Genomic DNA, 10,501 nt, shown 5'->3' with positions numbered 1-10,501 from the left:
CGTGTCGGACCAGTAGCTTACCGACTTGAGTTACCTCAACAACTCGCGGCTGTACATAATACTTTCCATGTCTCGAATTTGAAGAAATGTTTTGCTAAAGAAGATCTCACTATTCCGTTAGATGAAATCCAAATCAACGAAAAACTTCAATTCATCGAAGAACCCGTCGAAATAATGGATCGTGAGGTTAAAAGACTTAAGCAAAACAAGATACCAATTGTTAAGGTTCGATGGAATGCTCGTAGAGGACCCGAGTTCACCTGGGAGCGTGAAGATCAGATGAAGAAGAAATACCCGCATCTATTTCCAGAAGATTCGTCAACACCTTCAACAGCTTAAAATTTCGGGACGAAATTTATTTAACGGGTAGGTACTGTAGTGACCCGAACTTTTCCATGTTTATATATATTAATTGAGATTGATATTTACATGATTAAATGTTTCCAACATGTTAAGCAATCAAACTTGTTAAGACTTGATTAATTGAAATAGGTTTCATATAGACAATTGACCACCCAAGTTGACCAGTGATTCACGAACGTTAAAACTTGTAAAAACTATATGATGACATATATATGGTTATATATATAGTTAACATGATATTATGATAAGTAAACATATCATTAAGTATATTAACAATGAACTACATATGTAAAAACAAGACTACTAACTTAATGGTTTTGAAACGAGATATATATATAACGATTATCGTTGTAACGACATTTAATGTATATATATCATATTAAGAGATATTCGTACATCATAATATCATGATAATATAATAATTTAAAATCTCTTTTGATACTATAAACATTGGGTTAACAACATTTAACAAGATCGTTAACCAAAAGGTTTCAAAACAACATTTACATGTAACGACTAACGATGACTTAACGACTCAGTTAAAATGTATATACATGTAGTGTTTTAATATGTATTCATACACTTTTGAAAGACTTCAAGACACTTATCAAAATACTTCTACTTAACAAAAATGCTTACAATTACATCCTCGTTCAGTTTCATCAACAATTCTACTCGTATGCACCCGTATTCGTACTCGTACAATACACAGCTTTTAGATGTATGTACTATTGGTATATACACTCCAATGATCAGCTCTTAGCAGCCCATGTGAGTCACCTAACACATGTGGGAACCATCATTTGGAAACTAGCATGAAATATCTCATAAAATTACAAAAATATGAGTAATCATTCATGACTTATTTACATGAAAACAAAATTACATATCCTTTATATCTAATCCATACACCAACGACCAAAAACACCTACAAACACTTTCATTCTTCAATTTTCTTCATCTAATTGATCTCTCTCAAGTTCTATCTTCAAGTTCTAAGTGTTCTTCATATATTTTACAAGTTCTAGTTACATAAAATCAAGAATACTTTCAAGTTTGCTAGCTCATTTCCAATCTTGTAAGGTGATCATCCAACCTCAAGAAATCTTTGTTTCTTACAGTAGGTTATCATTCTAATACAAGGTAATAATCATATTCAAACTTTGGTTCAATTTCTATAACTATAACAATCTTATTTCAAGTGATGATCTTACTTGAACTTGTTTTCGTGTCATGATTCTGCTTCAAGAACTTCGAGCCATCCAAGGATCCGTTGAAGCTAAATCCATTTTTCTATTTTCCAGTAGGTTTATCCAAGGAACTTAAGGTAGTAATGATGTTCATAACATCATTCGATTCATACATATAAAGCTATCTTATTCGAAGGTTTAAACTTGTAATCACTAGAACATAGTTTAGTTAATTCTAAACTTGTTCGCAAACAAAAGTTAATCCTTCTAACTTGACTTTTAAAATCAACTAAACACATGTTCTATATCTATATGATATGCTAAATTAATGATTTAAAACCTGGAAACACGAAAAACACCGTAAAACCGGATTTACGCCGTCGTAGTAACACCGCGGGCTGTTTTGGGTTAGTTAATTAAAAACTATGATAAACTTTGATTTAAAAGTTGTTATTCTGAGCAAATGATTTTTATTATGAACATGAAACTATATCCAAAAATTATGGTTAAACTCAAAGTGGAAGTATGTTTTCTAAAATGGTCATCTAGACGTCGTTCTTTCGACTGAAATGACTACCTTTACAAAAACGACTTGTAACTTATTTTTCCGACTATAAACCTATACTTTTTCTGTTTAGATTCATAAAATAGAGTTCAATATGAAACCATAGCAATTTGATTCACTCAAAACGGATTTAAAATGAAGAAGTTATGGGTAAAACAAGATTGGATAATTTTTCTCATTTTAGCTACGTGAAAATTGGTAACAAATCTATTACAACCATAACTTAATCAACTTGTATTGTATATTATGTAATCTTGAGATACCATAGACACGTATACAATGTTTCGACCTATCATATCGACACATCTATATATATTTCGGAACAACCATAGACACTCTATATGTGAATGTTGGAGTTAGCTATACAGGGTTGAGGTTGATTCCAAAATATATATAGTTTGAGTTGTGATCAATACTGAGATACGTATACACTGGGTCGTGGATTGATTCAAGATAATATTTATCGATTTATTTCTGTACATCTAACTGTGGACAACTAGTTGTAGGTTACTAACGAGGACAGCTGACTTAATAAACTTAAAACATCAAAATATATTAAAAGTGTTGTAAATATATTTTGAACATACTTTGATATATATGTATATATTGTTATAGGTTCGTGAATCAACCAGTGGCCAAGTCTTACTTCCCGACGAAGTAAAAATCTGTGAAAGTGAGTTATAGTCCCACTTTTAAAATCTAATATTTTTGGGATGAGAATACATGCAGGTTTTATAAATGATTTACAAAATAGACACAAGTACGTGAAACTACATTCTATGGTTGAATTATCGAAATCGAATATGCCCCTTTTTATTAAGTCTGGTAATCTAAGAATTAGGGAACAGACACCCTAATTGACGCGAATCCTAAAGATAGATCTATCGGGCCCAACAAGCCCCATCCAAAGTACCGGATGTTTTAGTACTTCGAAATTTATATCATATCCGAAGGGTGTCCCGGAATGATGGGGATATTCTTATATATGCATCTTGTTAATGTCGGTTACCAGGTGTTCACCATATGAATGATTTTTATCTCTATGTATGGGATGTGTATTGAAATATGAAATCTTGTGGTCTATTATTATGATTTGATATATATAGGTTAAACCTATAACTCACCAACATTTTTGTTGACGTTTTAAGCATGTTTATTCTCAGGTGATTATTAAGAGCTTCCGCTATTGCATACTAAAATAAGGACAAGATTTGGAGTCCATGCTTGTATGATATTGTGTAAAAACTGCATTCAAGAAACTTATTTTGTTGTAACATATTTGTATTGTAAACCATTATGTAATGGTCGTGTGTAAACAGGATATTTTAGATTATCATTATTTGATAATCTACGTAAAGCTTTTTAAACCTTTATTGATGAAATAAAGGTTATGGTTTGTTTTAAAATGAATGCAGTCTTTGAAAAACGTCTCATATAGAGGTCAAAACCTCGCAACGAAATCAATTAATATGGAACGTTTTTAATCAATAAGAACGGGACATTTCACAAAAGAAGTAGCAAGCAAACGGGAACATCAAGTCTCTTTATGGCTAATGGAGCCAAAGTGCAAGTGAAGGCTCAAGGAGACTTTGTATTAAAGCTTCCAAGTGGTTTGGAACTTATTTTGAACAATGTTTTGTATGCACCGGATTTATGTCGAAACATTATTTCAGTTTCCCGTTTAAAACAATGTGGTTTTTATCTTAATTTTGTTAATGATGATATCCACGTTTATTTAGATAATGTATTCTATTTTAAGGCCTCGCCTTCAAATGGAATTTATGAATTGATTCATGATGACACATCATCTAGTAGCTCAATATACCATACTAGCACCAAGAAACTCAAAAGGGATTTGAGTGATTCCTACTTATGGCATTGTCGCCTTGGTCACATAAACAAGAATCGAATGCATACACTTCAAAAGAATGGCCTTTTGAAATCAAATGAACTAGACTCGTTTGATGTATGTGAATCTTGTTTACAAGGCAAAATGACTAAAGCACCTTTCAAAGGGACCTACGAAAGGGCTAAGAACTTATTGGGATTAATACATTCGGATGTATGTGGACCCTTTAAGCCCATAACTAGGAATGGTGAAAGATACTTCGTTACTTTCATTGATGACTTCAGTCGTTTCGGATATGTCTACTTGTTAAGACATAAGGACGAAACTTTTGAAGCATTCAAAGAGTATCAAAACGAAGTACAAAATCAACTCAATAAGACAATCAAGGTACTCCGTACCGATAGAGGAGGTGAATACTTAAGTGATGCCTTCCAAGATCATCTTAGAAGTTGTGGGATTATCTCGCAACTTACTCCACCCGGGACACCACAGCTTAATGGTGTATCCGAAAGGAGGAACCGAACCCTAATGGATATGGTTCGATCAATGATGGCTAGAAGCTCGTTACCTCTGTCATTTTGGGGTTATTTGTAGTGACCCGAACTTTTCCATGTTTATATATATTAATTGAGATTGATATTTACATGATTAAATGTTTCCAACATGTTAAGCAATCAAACTTGTTAAGACTTGATTAATTGAAATAGGTTTCATATAGACAATTGACCACCCAAGTTGACCGGTGATTCACGAACGTTAAAACTTGTAAAAAAACTATATGATGACATATATATGGTTATATATATAGTTAACATGATATTATGATAAGTAAACATATCATTAATTATATTAACAATGAACTACATATGTAAAAACAAGACTACTAACTTAATGATTTTGAAACGAGACATATATGTAACGTTTATCGTTGTAACGACATTTAATGTATATATATCATATTAAGAGATATTCGCACATCATAATATCATGATAATATAATAATTTAAAATCTCTTTTGATATTATAAACATTGGGTTAACAACATTTAACAAGATCGTGAACCTAAAGGTTTCAAAACAACACTTACATGTAACGACTAACGATGACTTAACGACTCAGTTAAAATGTATATACATGTAGTGTTTTAATATGTATTTATACACTTTTGAAAGACTTCAATACACTTATCAAAATACTTCTACTTAACAAAAATGCTTACAATTACATTCTCGTTCAGTTTCATCAACAATTCTACTCGTATGCACCCGTATTCGTACTCGTACAATACACAGCTTTTAGATGTATGTACTATTGGTATATACACTCCAATGATCAGCTCTTAGCAGCCCATGTGAGTCACCTAACACATGTGGGAACCATCATTTGGCAACTAGCATGAAATATCTCATAAGATTACAAAAATATGAGTAATCATTCATGACTTATTTACATGAAAACAAAATTACATATCCTTTATATCTAATCCATACACCAACGACCAAAAACACCTACAAACACTTTCATTCTTCAATTTTCTTCATCTAATTGAACTCTCTCAAGTTCTATCTTCAAGTTCTAAGTGTTCTTCATAAATTCCAAAAGTTCTAGTTTCATAAAATCAAGAATACTTTCAAGTTTGCTAGCTCACTTCCAATCTTGTAAGGTGATCATCCAACCTCAAGAAATCTTTGTTTCTTACAGTAGGTTATCATTCTAATACAAGGTAATAATCATATTCAAACTTTGGTTCAATTTCTATAACTATAACAATCTTATTTCAAGTGATGATCTTACTTGAACTTGTTTTCGTGTCATGATTTTGCTTCAAGAACTTTGAGCCATCCAAGGATCCATTGAAGCTAGATCTATTTTTCTCTTTTCCAGTAGGTTCATCCAAGGAACTTAAGGTAGTAATGATGTTCATAACATCATTCGATTCATACATATAAAGCTATCTTATTCGAAGGTTTAAACTTGTAATCACTAGAACATAGTTTAGTTAATTCTAAACTTGTTCGCAAACAAAAGTTAATCCTTCTAACTTGACTTTTAAAATCAACTAAACACATGTTCTATATCTATATGATATGCTAACTTAATGATTTAAAACCTGGAAACACGAAAAACACCGTAAAACCGGATTTACGCCGTCGTAGTAACACCGCGGGCTGTTTTGGGTTAGTTAATTAAAAACTATGATAAACTTTGATTTAAAAGTTGTTATTCTGAGAAAATGATTTTTATTATGAACATGAAACTATATCCAAAAATTATGGTTAAACTCAAAGTGGAAGTATGTTTTCTAAAATGGTCATCTAGACGTCGTTCTTTCGACTGAAATGACTACCTTTACAAAAACGACTTGTAACTTATTTTTTCGACTAGAAACCTATACTTTTTTTGTTTAGATTCATAAAATAGAGTTCAATATGAAACCATAGCAATTTGATTCACTCAAAACGGATTTAAAATGAAGAAGTTATGGGTAAAACAAGATTGGATAATTTTCCTCATTTTAGCTACGTGAAAATTGGTAACAAATCTATTCCAACCATAACTTAATCAACTTGTATTATATATTATGTAATCTTGAGATACCATAGACACGTATACAATGTTTCGACCTATCATGTCGACACATCTATATATATTTCGGAACAACCATAGACACTCTATATGTGAATGTTGGAGTTAGCTATACAGGGTTGAGGTTGATTCCAAAATATATATAGTTTGAGTTGTGATCAATACTGAGATACGTATACACTGGGTCGTGGATTGATTCAAGATAATATTTATCGATTTATTTCTGTACATCTAACTGTGGACAACTAGTTGTAGGTTACTAACGAGGACAGCTGACTTAATAAACTTAAAACATCAAAATATATTAAAAGTGTTGTAAATATATTTTGAACATACTTTGATATATATGTATATATTGTTATAGGTTCGTGAATCAACCAGTGGCCAAGTCTTACTTCCCGACGAAGTAAAAATCTGTGAAAGTGAGTTATAGTCCCACTTTTAAAATCTAATATTTTTGGGATGAGAATACATGCAGGTTTTATAAATGATTTACAAAATAGACACAAGTACGTGAAACTACATTCTATGGTTGAATTATCGAAATCGAATATGCCCCTTTTTATTAAGTCTGGTAATCTAAGAATTAGGGAACAGACACCCTAATTGACGCGAATCCTAAAGATAGATCTATTGGGCCTAACAAACCCCATCCAAAGTACCGGATGCTTTAGTACTTCGAAATTTATATCATATCCGAAGGGTGTCCCGGAATGATGGGGATATTCTTATATATGCATCTTGTTATTGTCGGTTACCAGGTGTTCACCATATGAATGATTTTTATCTCTATGTATGGGATGTGTATTGAAATATGAAATCTTGTGGTCTATTGTTACGATTTGATATATATAGGTTAAACCTATAACTCACCAACATTTTTGTTGACGTTTCAAGCATGTTTATTCTCAGGTGATTATTAAGAGCTTCCGCTGTCGCATACTTAAATAAGGACAAGATTTGGAGTCCATGCTTGTATGATATTGTGTAAAAACTGCATTCAAGAAACTTATTTTGTTGTAACATATTTGTATTGTAAACCATTATGTAATGGTCGTGTGTAAACAGGATATTTTAGATTATCATTATTTGATGATCTACGTAAAGCTTTTTAAACCTTTATTGATGAAATAAAGGTTATGGTTTGTTTAAAAATGAATGCAGTCTTTGAAAAACGTCTCATATAGAGGTCAAAACCTCGCAACGAAATCAATTAATATGGAACGTTTTTAATCAATAAGAACGGGACATTTCAGTTGGTATCCGAGCGTTGGTCTTAGAGAACCAGAAAATTTGCATTAGTGTGTCTTATCGAGTTTGTTAGGATGCATTAGTGAGTCTGGACTTCGACCGTGTTTTCTTTAAAAATGATTGCTTAACATTTTTGTTGGAAACTATATATTTTTAACATATGAATATTATGTGATATATTAATCTCTTATATTATGTGATAGATGTCTACCTCTAGAACAAGTCCCATTGACTCACCTAATAATAATGAAGAGTCAAATGTAAATTGGAATGATTTGTGGACTGATTCACAAGTTCCCGAAGAGGAACCGGAAGAAGAGTCGGAACCGGAAGAAGAATCGGAACCGGAAGAAGAATCGGAACCGGATGAAGAAATAGAACCGGTGGGGGAAATAATAAAACGGTTAAGTAAAAGAAAATCCTCAACCAACCGACCAAAGTTAATTATGGTCAATGGTGTTTCCGCCAAGGAAGCAAAATATTGGGAGGATTACCAATTCTCCGATGAATCGGATTCCGACGAAAATTCCGATGATGTTATAGAAATTACCCCAACTGAATTTAAAAAGGCAAAAGAAAATAATAAGGGAAAGGGCATAAAAATAGAGAAATCTAATTCCAACCCCGATGAACTTTATATGTATCGTCAACCCCCGAAGTCCTTAAGTTGTAACAATGACCCGGGAACCTCTAAACCACCAGGTTTTTCTAAACCAATGTGGACAACAACGGCTCGTATTAGGGGAACATCATATATCCCTAGAAACTTGGCAAAACGAACCAAAACCGAAGAAGAAGAAACGAGCGAGTCGGAATAAGATAGTTGTATTCGTGTGGTGTAATATATGGAATATAGTGTTCTTATGCTTTATGATATATGTAAAAATTGCTTGTATTAATAAGTATTTTTTTTATGAATCTAACTCTTGTCTATTTTACAGTTTAAAAACACAAAATGGATAGACAACCCAATATTTTAAGAGACCTACCCGGAGACATGATTGATGAAATCTTGTCTAGAGTCGGCCAGAATTCTTCGGCACAACTATTTAAGGCGAGATCAGTTTGTAAGACATTTGAAGAACGTTCCAAGAATGTCTTGGTTTATAAGAGACTTTCGTTTGAAAGATGGGGGATATCACATTGGGAAACCCATAAGTTACGATGTGTTTACTTTGACGCATATATTGCGGGGAACCCAAATGCTATTTTACGCAACGGGTTAAGAAATTATTTTGACTCAATATATCCGAATATTGGACTTCGTGATTTAGAAAAAGCGGCTAACATGCAACATAAAGAAGCATGTTATGCTTACGGATTAGTAATGTTCGCTTCTCACCAAAGTGAGAACAAGAACATCGGGCTACAACTATTAAACAAAACGTTTCCACAAGTGACGGAGTCGGTAATTGGGGTAAGAAATGAGGTTTTTAGATTATTACGGGACTGTTGGACATTACGTAACCCTCGTCCCTTTGATGACGTTACAACACGCTGTCTTATCAACGGCCATAACGGTTATGTTGCACAAGACCAAGGATGGGAAGTAGTCCTAGTAAAACCAGAATGCATGACTTGTTTCTGGACGTATGAATTACGTGTCTTTATTGCCTTTGCTGAACGACTTGTGTACTAGCTAGAATTGTCTTCACAACTATCTTGTATCAAAGTTATTGTGTGCTATATTTCATGCTTTATGTAAAATAAGCGGTATTGTAAGTTTGTAAAATATTGTATAAAAGTTTGAACGCGAAATATTATTATAATAAGTTTTTCATATAGAATTGTAGTAGTTGAATTGTATATTAGCTACTAAGTATGAACTTAACGGGTAGGTACTACCCGAATTTAAACTTATAAAACGCTAATATGAAGAAAAAGCTTTTATAAATGAGTTCATATTATGCTACGAAATACTATTAACTACTCTTAATATTCTGTATGATTAACTTGTTCCATTTAACTATTTTGAAGGAAATGGCACCGACTACTCGACACACCGTGAATATGAATGAAGAGGAATTCCGTACTTTTCTAGCTTCAAACATAGCCGCAGTACAGGCTGCGCTACATACCAACAATAACCTTGGATCTAGCAGTACAGGAAATCGTGTAGGATGCACCTACAAAGAATTCACTGCCTGCAAACCTTTGGAATTTGATGGAACCGAAGGACCGATCGGATTGAAACGGTGGACCGAGAAGGTTGAATCGGTGTTTGCCATAAGTAAGTGTACTGAAGAGGACAAAGTGAAGTACGCTACGCATACCTTCACAGGTTCTGCGTTAACATGGTGGAATACCTATCTAGAGCAAGTGGGACAAGATGATGCGTACGCACTACCGTGGTCAGCATTCAAGCACTTGATGAACGAGAAGTACCGTCCCAGAACCGAGGTCAATAAGCTCAAGACAGAACTTAGAGGGTTACGAACCCAAGGATTTGATATTACCACGTACGAAAGACGATTCACAGAATTGTGCCTATTGTGTCCGGGAGCATTCGAAGATGAGGAAGAGAAGATCGACGCGTTTGTGAAAGGATTACCGGAAAGAATCCAAGAAGATATAAGTTCACACGAGCCCGCCTCCATACAACAGGCATGTAGAATGGCTCACAAACTAGTGAACCAGATTGAAGAAAGAATTAAAGAACAGACTGCTGAAGAGGCCAATGTGAAGCAAGTCAAAAGA

This window comes from Rutidosis leptorrhynchoides, chromosome 11, assembly GCF_046630445.1.
Source record: "Rutidosis leptorrhynchoides isolate AG116_Rl617_1_P2 chromosome 11, CSIRO_AGI_Rlap_v1, whole genome shotgun sequence".
NCBI lineage: Eukaryota > Viridiplantae > Streptophyta > Magnoliopsida > Asterales > Asteraceae > Rutidosis > Rutidosis leptorrhynchoides.
Note: the sequence above shows the minus strand (reverse complement) of the source record.